Below are 13,925 nucleotides of genomic sequence, written 5' to 3'. Positions count from 1 at the left end.
ACTCCCTAGTAGTAGACATTAGGAATTTTTTCAATTTTTTAATATTATAAATAAGACCAGTCTTTGTAGCTAATTATGTGCACACATCCATGATAAATTTCCAGAAATTTCTGGGTCAAAGTGTATGTAGATTTCAAAGGCTTTTGTTATTTACTGACAACTTACCATTCAGAGAGATTGTGCCATTTATGGTTGCACCAGTGAAGGAGAATGGGAGGCAAAAATTGTGAGCAAATGCAGTTGACTGAGCTACATGTAGCTTCAGAAGTATAACTTGAGCACTTCAAACCAAGATGTGGCATTAGAAAGCTAGAAACAGCCAATGAAATGCAGTCAAATAAATCAAAACACTTTTGAAAATTTTTGTTACTGCATTAATCATTTTGGTAAACTTGCAGCAAGTGGAATACAAGTTTATTAAATATTAGGCCCCAAGACGGTTTTTTAACCCTTGTTGGTATTGCCTATTAGGGTTTTTTTAGGTAAGTAATCATCTACATATTTGAAAATGGCACAAATGAAAAAATCCTCTTATTTCTTTCACTGAGAGATTATGGCATTATTTGTATCTTTTCATATTAGTTGTCAAGGGCCAAAACATCTTGTTATTTGGGGTTAGTACTGGATATTCATACTAGACCCAGAGAGTAGTGTTTAGAAAAACATAAAGAAGAAAAGCAAAATTCCTTTCTTGGAATTTTCTTGGAAGTTTCTTGGAAACTAGGCTTATTTTCTAAAGCTCCCAACTGTCTACAAGAGTGATCCTATCTACCTGTCCCTTCTGTAGTCCTTTTCAATTGATTAATCAGACCCATAGTTTTTTCTTCCATGGGTATGTGCAAATGTTTTAAAGGGCTGTCTTGAAAATCAACCCAACTTGATGCTTCTCGTCTTATGTTGAATATGAAAAGACAATGCAATTAATTCATTGTTTGCTCCAAGTTCAAGTATGTAGTTACAACTCTACCTTTAAACCTGGTATTTAAAATAACTTAATATTTAGTATCTATCTAATAGGTAAGATTTAAAAAGATACTGCATAAAGCTTTTCTTGCTTGAATTTTTTAAAATTGGAATAAAATGGTGAATTGGATATAAATATAAATGATCCAAATGTTTTAAAAGTCATTTTGAGAAGAGAATTAAGTTTTATATTTTACTCATTGTGTCCATCTCATCAGTATTAAATAAACAAAAAACAGGCTTGTGGCTTATTGAATGTCAACAAAACAAAACCCACAATTACATAAATGAATAGACCAGTGACTATATTCCTTTCAGCAGTATAACATAATTAAGTTATTAAGTTCTGGTTTTAGTCTTCTGGGTTCAAATTTTGACCACTACTATTAGTTTATTGTTTAACACAAACTGTTTCCTTAGACAAGCTATATAACCTTTCTAACCCTTAATGTCTTCAGCAGTAAAATGGGTACAGTAACAGTACTCATCTCATAGTACTTTAGTTTTTTTGTTGTTGTTGGCGTGGTGAGGATTAATCGAGATAATGCATGGAAACATTTAGCACTATTTGACAGGAAATAGTCAATAAATGCTAGCTATAGCTATTTCAGTGAAATGCAAGGAAAAAATGTAAAAACAGGTTTCCAAGTATCACATGTTTCCTTTCTCCACAGTTGCTGCTGGTACGGAATCCAGAGAGGTGAACAGATTTCCCCTTCCTAATAATACAACCATAGCAACAGCAGCTGTGAATGAGGAGAAAGCAGAACTAGCATCTCTTCAAGAAGGGACCCCCTGATTCAACAGACATTATTCATTATCTGAAGGCTGTGAAGGAGATTCATAGACTAAGAACCTTGGCTGATCCTCTGGGGCTAGACAAACTAAGAGAGAATTTTTCTTGTCAATCACAAGGTGGATAAGGCTCCATGAGCCTTCCAGTCTTCTGAGAATAGGGCCACAAACTATATTCATTTTCAACCTAGCCTTATGTATGTATTTCCTAGGTTCCTAAGAGGGACAAGGGTGAATAGGAAATTGTATTTGGATTAGTTGGACAATAGAAAAGAACAGTCCATGACAAATAAAATCACAACAGACTATAAAATATTTCCCAATTCATGGTTCTAAGGTAGCGTGTTAGTATGAGCATTCAGTATAACTGTCTGTTGTAGCATAGTGAGTTTAGAGGACATCTCTTATTGTCTCAGGTGAAGGAAAACTTGTCATTTGAAGTTGGTAGCGCAGCTGATTGGATGGAACATGGAAATGAAAATGTCCCATCATCTTTCTTATAGGGCACCTGATGCTTGGATGAGTTAAATGGAACAAGACAGAAGTGCAAAGTTCACCTTGCACATTTAAAGACTGTTGAAGAATTTGGGTTACTATCTCAGGACTTGCTCTGATATAACACATTTGGTACTTTTTTTCTTCTTTTTCAGAAAGTTCAGTCTTTTAATAGTCATGACTTTCAAATTCTTGTGTCAGAATAAAATGTTAGCACAAACCATCTTCCAAGAGTACTTCTCTAGTTTTTTGTTTGTTTAGTTGGTTAGTTGGCTTATGAGTTTTGATGTTTTGGGTTTTTGTTTTTTGTTTTGCTTTTCTAGGCCACAATACCCCCTCAGATGTCAGTCTGTGTACTTTTCAACAATTATCAAGATTTTTATTCTTTCAGCTGAAATGATTTTTAAACATTTTACTGTTGCTTTAATAATACTCTTAAGGAAAGAGATATACCTGTGTGTATACCTGTGTGAGTTACTTTTAAAAAATGAGATTTCAGCATAAAATAGATATAATAGTGAGTTATGTCCAAGTCTTCATTATGTAAATTACCTAATTCAGAGATGTTATTCAGCAATTTATTATGAAGAAAGCTGGCCTAGAGTTTTATAAGATGTCTTACAAACTAATAGAGTTTTAATTTTGGAATGCAGTATTTTTTTGTTTAAAGATGGGGTAGTAGGCTGTATTTTTAGGCCATCTTGAGGGAGCAATACCTGAGAAAGTAATTAGAATCAGTAGTTGGGCAAGGATTGGGACCAGTGCTCAGGAATGATTTACATAATTCTGAGATCAAGGGATCTTCTCTTAGAGCCTTTTTCATCTTTAGGTGATTAACCAGATATTTAAAGTGAATACGTTTACTTGATCTCATCTAGAGAGAATGTTTGCAAGTACAACATATGAAGAAATCATTGCAGAACTGCAGTTTTCTAAGCTGGCTCCTCACTAACAGACAGTTTTGCTTCTGATAAATTCTCTTGTTTCTGTTATTTAGCTGAATAACAATGCCACTAAAACAACAGTTTTCATAAGCTCTGAGACTTAAGTCTAAATTGTCCCTGTAGGATCTATTATGACCTACTTTTTTTCTTGCAAGTATAAATTGTTGAGCAAAAGATTTGAATTTAACGTGCTCAAGTGTGACTCTATATACTGTGTGCGTGAGTTGTGTGTGTGTGTGTGTGTGTGTGTGTGTGTTATAGAGAGAGGGAGGAAAGGAGGGAGAGAGAGAGATTTTTCAGTCTGCTCAGCTGTCAGTTCCCCTACCACCGACTAAACAAGTGAGATGATAAGTGAGCAGGCTAGCAAGATGGGTGCTCAGACTCACTGTGATCAAGGTTTTCAAATTCTCCTGAAGGACAATATGAATAGTCATATGCATTCCTTAGATCTTGTGAGATAACTTACTATATTCCAGAGACCTTCCCATTAACCTTCGTAGCTAAATAAGTTATCTTACAATCAGCATCAACTCTCTAATCAATATATGGTATAGTTAGGCTCAGGGACAATTTGTTTGAAAGAGTAACAGAGTAAATTTTAGCAAACTTTTTCTTTGTGGTTAGTACATGTCAGATACTGTTTTAAGTATTTTATGAGTTTTAACTAATCCAATCTTCACTTTTGAGGATAGAACTGCTATTAATATCCTTATTTTGCAGAATGAGAAATTGAGGCACAGAGAGGTGGGTTTTTTTTTATATACTTGCCTAAGGTTGCACAACTGTTAAGTGACAGGGCTGGAATTCAGACCCACAAGTCTGGCTCCAGAGCCCACACTCCTAACCAGCATGGCTAACTGCTTTCCTGAAAAAGAGGAGAGTCTATTTTTATGTAGTAAGTAATGCTGGCTTCTTGTTTAGAGGTGTAAGTTAAAGACTTTACCCTCAGGCTGTGGTTTATACCACTCAAACTCATGAATCAGAAATCCTTGCTAGAAGGCCTACCTTGGAGCAGTAGTTCATTTTCTTGTTCACGGACTTTTACGCTTGTGGACTAATCCTGCCTCCTCACCTGACACTTATATTGCTGACGTGGAGTGGACATGTCTCCAGTAAGACACCTATCATGTGCAGCATGTGCAGCACCCTGAAGAGTGATGATGGATGAGTAATAAAGATTAACACTGATGCTTAATGAAAACTACTACCAGGTGCTGGCAGAGTCCTGGGAGCTCTACCATGTTGCACGGTCATTGCTGTTGTAGTTTATGAAGTAGTTTACGGATTTCTTGATTTCTCTGTGATATTTACATGGTTCCAGAATATGGATGTTTAAATTTAATGGTTCACTTATTTTAGATTGCAAGTAACTAATAAGATTGACTAATTTTTTTTCTTTATTTAGTCAGCCACTTTAGAGTGTAGCTTAAAGGGAGAAAAAAGACCTTATCAGTTTTACTATCTATGTCAAAGATGTTGCTTTGATGTAATCGTTGCCAGTACTAAAATTTGTTTCCTAAAACTTTAATCCATCAAAGGATGTAAAGGCAACCTGGTGAGGTAGTTGGAACATGGGACCATCCAGTTGTTTAAATTCTGTCTCTGCTACGTTCCTTTGATGCATCTCTAAGCCAATTTCTTACCTCCTCCCAAGCCTTCTTTTCCTAAACTGTAAAATGGAAATTATTTCATGGGCATTGTTGGGAGGATTCACAATGCCTGATCATCTCTGACCAAAGAATCATGCTGAGAATGATCCTGCGTCTAGGCAACTTAGCTCTAGAGTTTTGTAGGCTGTTCTTCCTCCTCGTTCTTTACATGTTTCATGTTCCTGAGGACTACAACATGCACTGCTGCCTAGTACCCAGTTTTTATTCCTGAATTGGACTGTGGCTCTGAGTCCTCTTGCACTAGTCACCCAGGCTAGTCAACCAAAGAGGGACCTGGAGAGACAGTGTGATATAGTACAGTATTTTCCAGATTTGCCTGCTAATAACAATCATGTGGGTCATATAGATTTCCAAGTCCTTCCCTTAGAGATTCTGATTTAGTAGGCCTGGAGTGGGACACAGGAATATATATGTTTTAACCAGAGATCCAGATGATTTTGATAACAAGGCAAACATGGGAAACATAAGAATAAGATTTAGAGTTGATAGATCTGAGATTAAATCCCTATGCCACTTACCAGCTAGGAAATTATTTAACTTTCTGAGACCTAGTTTATTGGTGCCTAATAAAGATGTCAGTTACTATTCTCATAGCTTTGCTGATGGAGTCCAGAATAAGTAAACATTAAATGGCCAGTGTCTTGCTTCATTGTTCTGCCACCTCTTAGCACTTTCTAGTGGTGTGCTGGTAATGTTTAACAACTGGCTTTTCAGAAAAGCAAGCCCTATGTTTGCCTATTTCTGTGATGTAAATACACCCATCATGGCTAATCTCAAGTTACCACAATTCCGTCACTGAATGAAGAATTGAGAAGAGATGTACACATTCAACTTTTGAGAACTGGAAGAAGCTATTCCAGCACAAACCTCACATCCATCAGTGTTTTCTCTCTTCCCTTTCTCTCTATTCCTTTTGTCTCGTTTTCTTCTCTCTCTCTCTGAAAGTGGAATGAGTTGTTACATCACTTCTTCATTATTTTATTTTATTTTAAGAACACTTAACATGAGATCTACCCTCTTGACAAATTTTTATTTTATGAAACATTTATTGAATCTCTACTGTTTTGGATACCACCAATATTCAATCTCTAGCTTTATATCTGCCCAGATGAACAACATGGAAGGAAAATCATGCAACTTGGCAAAAAATGGCTATACTACAAATGAGTGGTTTACACTTTCAGTTGAAATCCCGGCACTTCCTGTTAATTCTTCTCTCCACCTCACCTTTCTGCATATTCTCTCTTTGTTTTGGTCCCGTACTTTGCTTTACTGGTTATCCTCTTTCTTTCCTCTATGTATTGTCAGCTTCTTTCTCTCTGTTGCTTTGGTCAAATCTTTCCCACCTTAAAAAAAACAACAAAAACAATATCAACAACAAGAACTGCTGTGAGTCCTTTAGGTTACTATCCAACCCTGGTCCTTTACACTTAAAATTCTTGAAAGAGTAGTAGACTTTCTGTGTCTTTATTTCCTCACCTTCCATTCTTTCATCTTTTCCCTCTGCCATTTGACTTCTACCCCTACTACTTTAGTGAAACTGCTTTTGGTAAAGCCACATTGCCAAATGCAATGGGCACATCAAAATCCTTATCTTACTGGACTGCTCTACTGCCATGGACATTGCTAGTCCATCCCTCCTTGACTATCTTCTCTTACCCACTTCTATGCACATTATTGGCCATATTCTTTTCAGCTTTCTGACTGTATCTAGACTCTGGCTTACTAGAGTTTTACACACTGCTTTAGTGGTGCTACAACTTGAGAGTGCATCAGAACCATCTGGAGGGTTCGTTAAAACACAGATTACTGGGTCCCAGATTTTCTTATTCTGTCGGTGTGTTGGGTAGAGAATGAAAATTTGTAATTCTAACAAGTTTCCAGGTGATGCTGATCCTGCTGGTCTAGGCACTACACTTCAAGAATCACTGCTCTACCTCCATCTTGGGTTCCCCTTTTGCTTCCTGCCTCTAACTGTTAGTTTGGTCTATGATTGAGATCTGGGCTTATTTTTCTCGATAAAGGCATTCTATCTAGGTGAACTCACCTCTTTTTATGGGTTCGATACTTACTGTGTCTGACTGCAAAAATATCTGTCTATAGACCTCATGACCAGCGTTAGATTAGGATATCCAACTGTATGCTAGACACTTGCTACTAAATGTTCCATGGGAATACCTTGCCCATGGCTAGTCAGTGGTGGAGCTGAAATTTGCATCTAAGTCTGTTTGAATCAAATGCCCATGCTTTTAACCACTTACTTTTATTGGCCTCTCATCTCTTTTATGATTGCACTAGTTCAGATCTCTTTCATGTCTGAGAAGATGAAGGCTTCTGTGTCAGGCTCCCCAAGACCATCACCAGGTCCAGTGTTTCTCTAGGAGGATTGACAGGACTCAGTGTATAGTTGTATTCATGGCCATGATTTATGACAGTGAAAGGACACCAAACAAAATCATTAAAGGCAAAAGGCATATTGGGTAGAGTCTGGAGGACACCCGGCACAAGATTCCAAGAGTCCTTTCTCAGTGGAGTCACATAGTACATGCTTAAGTCCTCCAGCGATGAGTTGTAGCAACATAGGTAAAATGTTGTTTACCAGGGAAGTTCATTGGAGACTTCAGTGTCCAGGGTTTTTATTGGAGATTGATCATGTAGACACCCTCTGTCTAACACATAGCAAAATTCTAATCTCCCCGAAGGAAAGTAGGTGTTCAGCATAAACTTTATTATTTGCACAAACAGTTTAGGCACAGCTTCTTATCATGGAATGATAGAAACTCTCCTGAAATTGAAAGTTTCCAGATGCCCTCCAAGGGCCAGCCTTGCAAGGTGGCTTTTGTAAGGTTAGCCATCTCAGGCCTGTTAGTTGACTTTTTTCTCTGCACCTTTTTATGTGCCTTTCTGTATACAATCTTTTTCTCTCTCATTTCCATCTCCACTCTGCAGCAGAGGGAGCCATTTAACTTTTTTTTTCCCCCAAAGCCCCAGTAGATAGTTGTATGTCATAGTTGCACATCCTTCTAGTTGCTGTATGTGGGACGCAGCCTCAGCATGGCCGGAGAAGCGGTGTGTCGGTGCGCGCCCGGGATCCGAACCCGGGCCGCCAGCATCGGAGTGCGAGCACTTAACCGCTAAGCCACGGGGCCGGCCCCAGAGGGAGCCATTTAAAATGCAAATCTGATCTTATCCTTCCTTAGTTTAAAACTCTTTGCAGTGTATTTTTCCTAGTTCTCAATACATAGGATAGAAGGGATTCACTGGGAGAAGTCTTTGGGATCATAACTGTTGTCACAATTAACATGTTATGATTTTGTAATATGAGATATCCACTCACTTATTTTAACTTTAGGACTCATAAGAGTTTCCCGTTGAATGCTGTGGTTGGGAGTCCTCTTTTCCATCACTGCTCATTTTCTGGACAGAGTTGATCTCTCTTAGCTTTAAGCTGCCTTAACAATTTAAGTTTTCCTCTCATAGAACTTATTGCTTTCTCTCCTCTATTATAGTTATTTGTGTGCATGTCTCATCTCTGTTTTATAAGCTCTTTGAGGAAGTAATCCATGTCTCACTCTCTTTATTCTTCAAATGAATCCCCAATAGCTACATATTTAACGTTTAGTTAGTTTTCAATAAACATGTTGAATGAGTGTATGACTAAAAGTGAAAAATAATGTTTTATACTTCATCTTGAAAAAGTTACTTATCTAATTTTATGAATAGCCGTTTGTAAATATTATTCAGATTAAAAATCCTAATAAACTAAAAGAAACTTAGTAGGATATTTAAGTGGAAATTAATTGCAAGTCATACACCTGGATTTAGTGAAACTAGATTTAAGTGCACTATTTGGTTTTACTCTTTGCATCAATTTTTAAGTAGTTAGAAGCTTTTATTTTCATTTTCTCCCTCTAAAACCACATTTCAGTGGAAATGTTGCTTAATTAGGACTGTGCTAAATTATATATACAGAACTTATTTTTAAGATTAAGTGAAAGTGGTGGATTCCCACTCAGCCAAAGAAACTATGTTATTTCTTGGTATCAGAAACTTAATATTAATTAGTTCTCTCAAGTAACATTTTGATATATTTTTTTATCAGTTAGGTGAAGATATATACTCTCAGTATCCTGATAAAAGAGAATCATGAGAATGTATAATTTGTTCATGATAAATAATTTTCAGTGTTTATCAGGTCTTCAGTAGTAACTGGGGTATTTGTTCTTAATAGTAAAATCAAGGCTTTTAGATTTGGATAGCAAAAGTTAAAGAGAAGTTGACTCACGGACATTGGTAGTTATGTGTGTGTGAATATGTGTGTGAGTTTGTATATATGTGTGTATAACTTCTCTATATAAATATAAAAAAAATGTAGATTGTTAAGGAAATGTATATACTTATGAAGATATCATTAGGCCTTCATGTGCTACTGTCCCTTTTGAAATGCGGAGGGTGGAATGTTAACTCCTATCTATTATGTGATTGAGAAAGACCTTTTGAGGCCATGCCATTGTCATATGTCTGTGGCAACCATAAGCATATTGTCCCTGGCTACAATATGGAGACGTATGGTAGCAGCGCTCTGCGCTATTCTAATGGTACCTTATCTAGTCTACTGTGACAAATAATTCTACTCAGCTTGTCAGGGGTGACAGCTGAGACGTTTTGCTTAGATGCCTTGACAGTGCTTGTATTAAACAGCTAAAACCATACACTCCATTAAGTTTCTGTAAAATGAACTGTCTGCTTCTTGCTGTTTTGCTGATAGTGGCAGCAGTTGTAGGCTAATCCTCTCCAGTTGTGGATTGCTCGACTGAGTGCCTTCACTCATCGACAGGTAGTAGATCTCATAGTTTTAATAGAGTGGCTACCAGGTTGATAGCTATGATAGGCAAGACATAATTTATTTCACAGCAGATTTTTTTTTAGCAGTTATTTACTCTAAATTAGGCTGCAAATATGTCCCTTAATAGAAGAAAACTGACTTTCTAGATAGTGAAGTGATTGATGGCTTTTTCTCTACACATAATTATTCATAGGCTCTTGGTACAAAAGACATAAACATGAGAGGGGTGTGTCTCTGAGTAACTATGTCTACACTTAAGTATGTGTGTATTAATGAAAATGACATGCTCCTTAATATGTTTATGCAAATTTAAAAGAAAGTATATAAGTATTCTTCGATTTCTTGAGCAAAATCAGATCATTGGAAATACTGATACCTGATTGTTTTCATATATATGGGGAAAATATAACTTTGAATTTTCTCCATTAAATGGATGGTAATTCCTTTCAGCTATTTCTTATTACATTTATGCATTGTGTTAGACTCTTACGTTCTTTTATTTTTTTTTCCCCCACAAAAGGTATAAGTGTGATAATCCTTTTCTAGGTGTTGCAAAGATCACTTTTGTCAGCATATGCCTTGAATTTGACTTGAAAATCCAATGAAAGCCTTGGTGCTCCATTTGTAGGCAGCTTTTATATTCTACCTGTCATCACTGGGCATTATCAATGATGGTGCAAGTCTTTGAAGAGGACAAATAAGGACAGAATTGTTTACAAGGTTGAACATTAATTTCTATAAAAGTTTAGGAATTGAATTCTTAAGAGAAATTGCATGTAGGTATAGCATATTCATATTCTTTATAGTGTTCTATTTTTCTCAAAAAAGTTAATATAAGCCCTTATGTAATGCAACATAATAACCCCTTACAATGCCTCACTGGATATATTATGCCTAATGGCACTTCAGTGAAATAAGAAAGTTTGGTTTCTGAACACATTTGCTGATGTTAGTGATTATATAGATTTGGAAATTAAGTTGTGTTCTTGTACCCAAAGCTTTTAAATCTCTAGCGTAGGTTGAAGTACATTTTTAGTTGTATATAAGGAATCTTTAGTGTATTATCTTTGTCCTAAAGTATATAAACTCTTTGAGTTAATGTTCTAAAGTTAAGGAAGAATTTATTCAACTGGACTGAGGAAATTTTATGCTATAATAAACTGTTCTCCAGTATGAAATTCATTAACTCTTCAAATGACATAGCCAATAATTAGAGACCTAAAAGCAGTAATTTTACAAATAACTTAGTGCTCTGTAATAGTGCATTTACCTCATACAGGTGACTATTTCCTGCTGTAGGCCATTTTCCAGGCAAGGTTTCCCTAGGGCAAGAAAAATTACTTTATTATTGTGGGAGAAAAGAAGGTTTTGATGAATCAGAAAGTGGACCCAGAAAAGACTTGCCCACAGGTCTAGCTGCATGTTAGTTGGGAAAAAGCTGTTAGGTGACTTTGAAGTATAAAATGTGTACTCTTCCTCTTAGGAAGACTGGGAACTGGATCTGATCTGCCCTTCTTTCAGTTACTTGAAAGCCATCTTCGAGTGATGGTTTAGACAGCATCCCACAAATCTTTCTACCCCAAGCTTTTCTGCTGATGTTTCGCTTAGAAATGTTAGTCGTGCAAGCAATTGATGGAGACGATTTTTCTCCCTCCATTCCTTCTGTTAACAAAAATGGATTGGAAGAGTCAGGGAATGCAGGAAACAGTCACAGAAATAGCACCACTACTGAAAAGATTCAGAAGAATGTCTTTTGGCCAATTAAGGAAGATTTCTAATCTTCTTATGAGCCCAAGGAAAAATTGCAGGAGAATCTGGTTTGCTTTTTTTAAGGATCTATAGCACTGATTATATTAGTAAAGGTTGTGCCACCTGTAATTGACATTTGTATATGATCTTCTTCTCTCTCCCTCTCCTTCTCCTTTTACTGCCTCTCTTCCTCCATATCTCTCTGTTTCTCTATCTTTATCTCTATCATCTCTCGCTTACATCTGGGATCTGTGCTAGGATATTAAATATACATTTTAAAGTGAGAGAAATACCTGTATGTAGGAGGCACTTAAAATTTGGTATATAACTGTGTAAACAAATCCATCGTTTTTATTTTATTAAGTCACATTATAGCTCTGAACCTTATAAAAAGGATCTAGAACACACAAAACAAAAATCTTATATAGTATGTTCGAAATGTCCTGTGGAAGCTTAATCACAAAGCACAGAAGTAAATCTAAACAATTTATGTTGCACTTATATCAAGTGTTTAATAACATAATTTACATACGAATACAAGGGAACTAGTTTCCACTCAAAGAGTACCTAATTTGACCTCCTGTAGCTAGATGTGAGTCTCAGAGTATTAATGGAGTGTCCACAGGGAATATAATACAGTACTTGATGTTGAAAGTGTATGGGAAAACATGTTTTGTTAACGGCATAATAGATCAGATGGGAAATGTAAAATTATCATTAACTTGAACACTGCTTTTTACTAAGGGATTTACCCAAATACTTTAGATTACACTTAATAAAGCAACAGAACATATAAATATAGGGTGCTTTAAAGTGAGGTTGGGAGTAGAGTGAAGACTTTTGTAACATTGTCCCTTATTTTTATTTAGTTAGGGATAGCAAGGTACATTTTGCACAGGCCCTGAATGATGGTTGACTATTTATACATCACCTCAGAATACTTCTGTAGTGTTCTGGGACCATTCATTCAGAGCCATTCTGAATTTAAGCTGGAAAGTGCAGTTTCTGGTACCAAGAGGTATGGGTACACTTCCAATGAAATAGGAAGCTGTCTCTTCTCTGTGTAGTCTCCAGAGTACACATTTGTTGGGTATTAAATCTGATGCCAAAATCACATGAATTTTCTTATCCACTGTTTAGCTGTCTGAGGACTGCAAAAAAAGTAGATACTTTTAGTATCTACTTTAGTAAGTTTCCCACTAGCGAAGCCTATGCAGTAAGTGCCAGCTCCTCCTAGGATGGAAAAGTGGATCCCAGAGACAGTTAGATGTTCCCCATAATGGAAGCATATCTGGTTTCTATTCTTGGTATCTTGGTATTCTTGATAACTTGCATAGAAAGTTAAAATTTCAATATACACACATTTAGATTTTTATATGTAGATTTTTATATGTTTAATTGTATATACTTCTATACACCTGTGATATAGTTTTAGTACTCATTAAATAGTAATACCCAGTGTGAAAAATAGTAAGCATAGGTGGTCTCAATATCAAGGTTCAGTAAGTGATCAAACGAATACAATTTGAAATTTTTAATTGATTTCATTTGGTCATTCAACTTTTTCAGGGGTACCTGATACTCTGCAAAGACCCAGTAAAACAAAGATGAATAAGACATAGTTTCTGCCTTAAAGCAGTAAATCTAGTAGGAAAGGCTTTTAGTCAACCATTTTAGCTTATTGAGGAGGTAAATTTGATTGACAAAATGTGGGCCAAATTTTCTTATCTGACTCAGAATATTTTTGCATACTTATAGAAATAATTCACTTAGCATTTTTAAAATAAATTATGTCTCCTAGGTGCCAAGCTCTTTACTACTTGTGTGCCTTAACACTAAAGAAGAAAATAAATCATAAATTTAGTCATTGGATTCTCATTACAAGTCTCTTTTTAGTTAAGATTTTATATGGGGATAGAAAAACTTAGACATTTGCAGACAAATTATACAATTTAATGTAAGAAAGTGTATGGTAGTAAAAATGCTTCTTTACTGGAAAGAATTTTTTATGTAGCACAGCATTGATTTGACCTGTCAATCCAATTCTGGGAAGTAATAAAAACAAACTGTATGTAAATAATGGAATTGATCAGAGTCCAAAAGAGATCATCCTGACGTTATTAATTAGACCTACACCTATAGAGTAGTTTTTCCTTCTATGACAGATACTAATGAAGCCTGCTGTTCCTTGAAGGGTTAAATGAAGCAGGCGTCTGTGGTTCTGCATAAAAAGCTACTAATATAGCAGGTGCAAGAATCAGGGCTGATTTGCCAAGGATAATTTATGAACTGGGTGGGGAATGGACCTATCTTTTTTTTAAATACAATTTAAGAAATCATTTAGTATAACTATGTTTATACACTTTCAAGTCTTGATCTAACTTGTACAATCACTAAGAGAGTGAACTTGTCCTCTAAAGAGGATCAGAACTAACTATTCTCCATCTTTACTGAGGTTAAAAG

The sequence above is a fragment of the Ceratotherium simum genome, chromosome 15 (assembly GCF_057802395.1).
Source record: "Ceratotherium simum simum isolate JZ-2026a chromosome 15, ASM5780239v1, whole genome shotgun sequence".
Classification (NCBI taxonomy): Eukaryota; Metazoa; Chordata; class Mammalia; order Perissodactyla; family Rhinocerotidae; genus Ceratotherium; species Ceratotherium simum.
The sequence above is the reverse complement of the archived record's forward strand: the minus strand, read 5'-3'. Positions refer to the sequence as shown.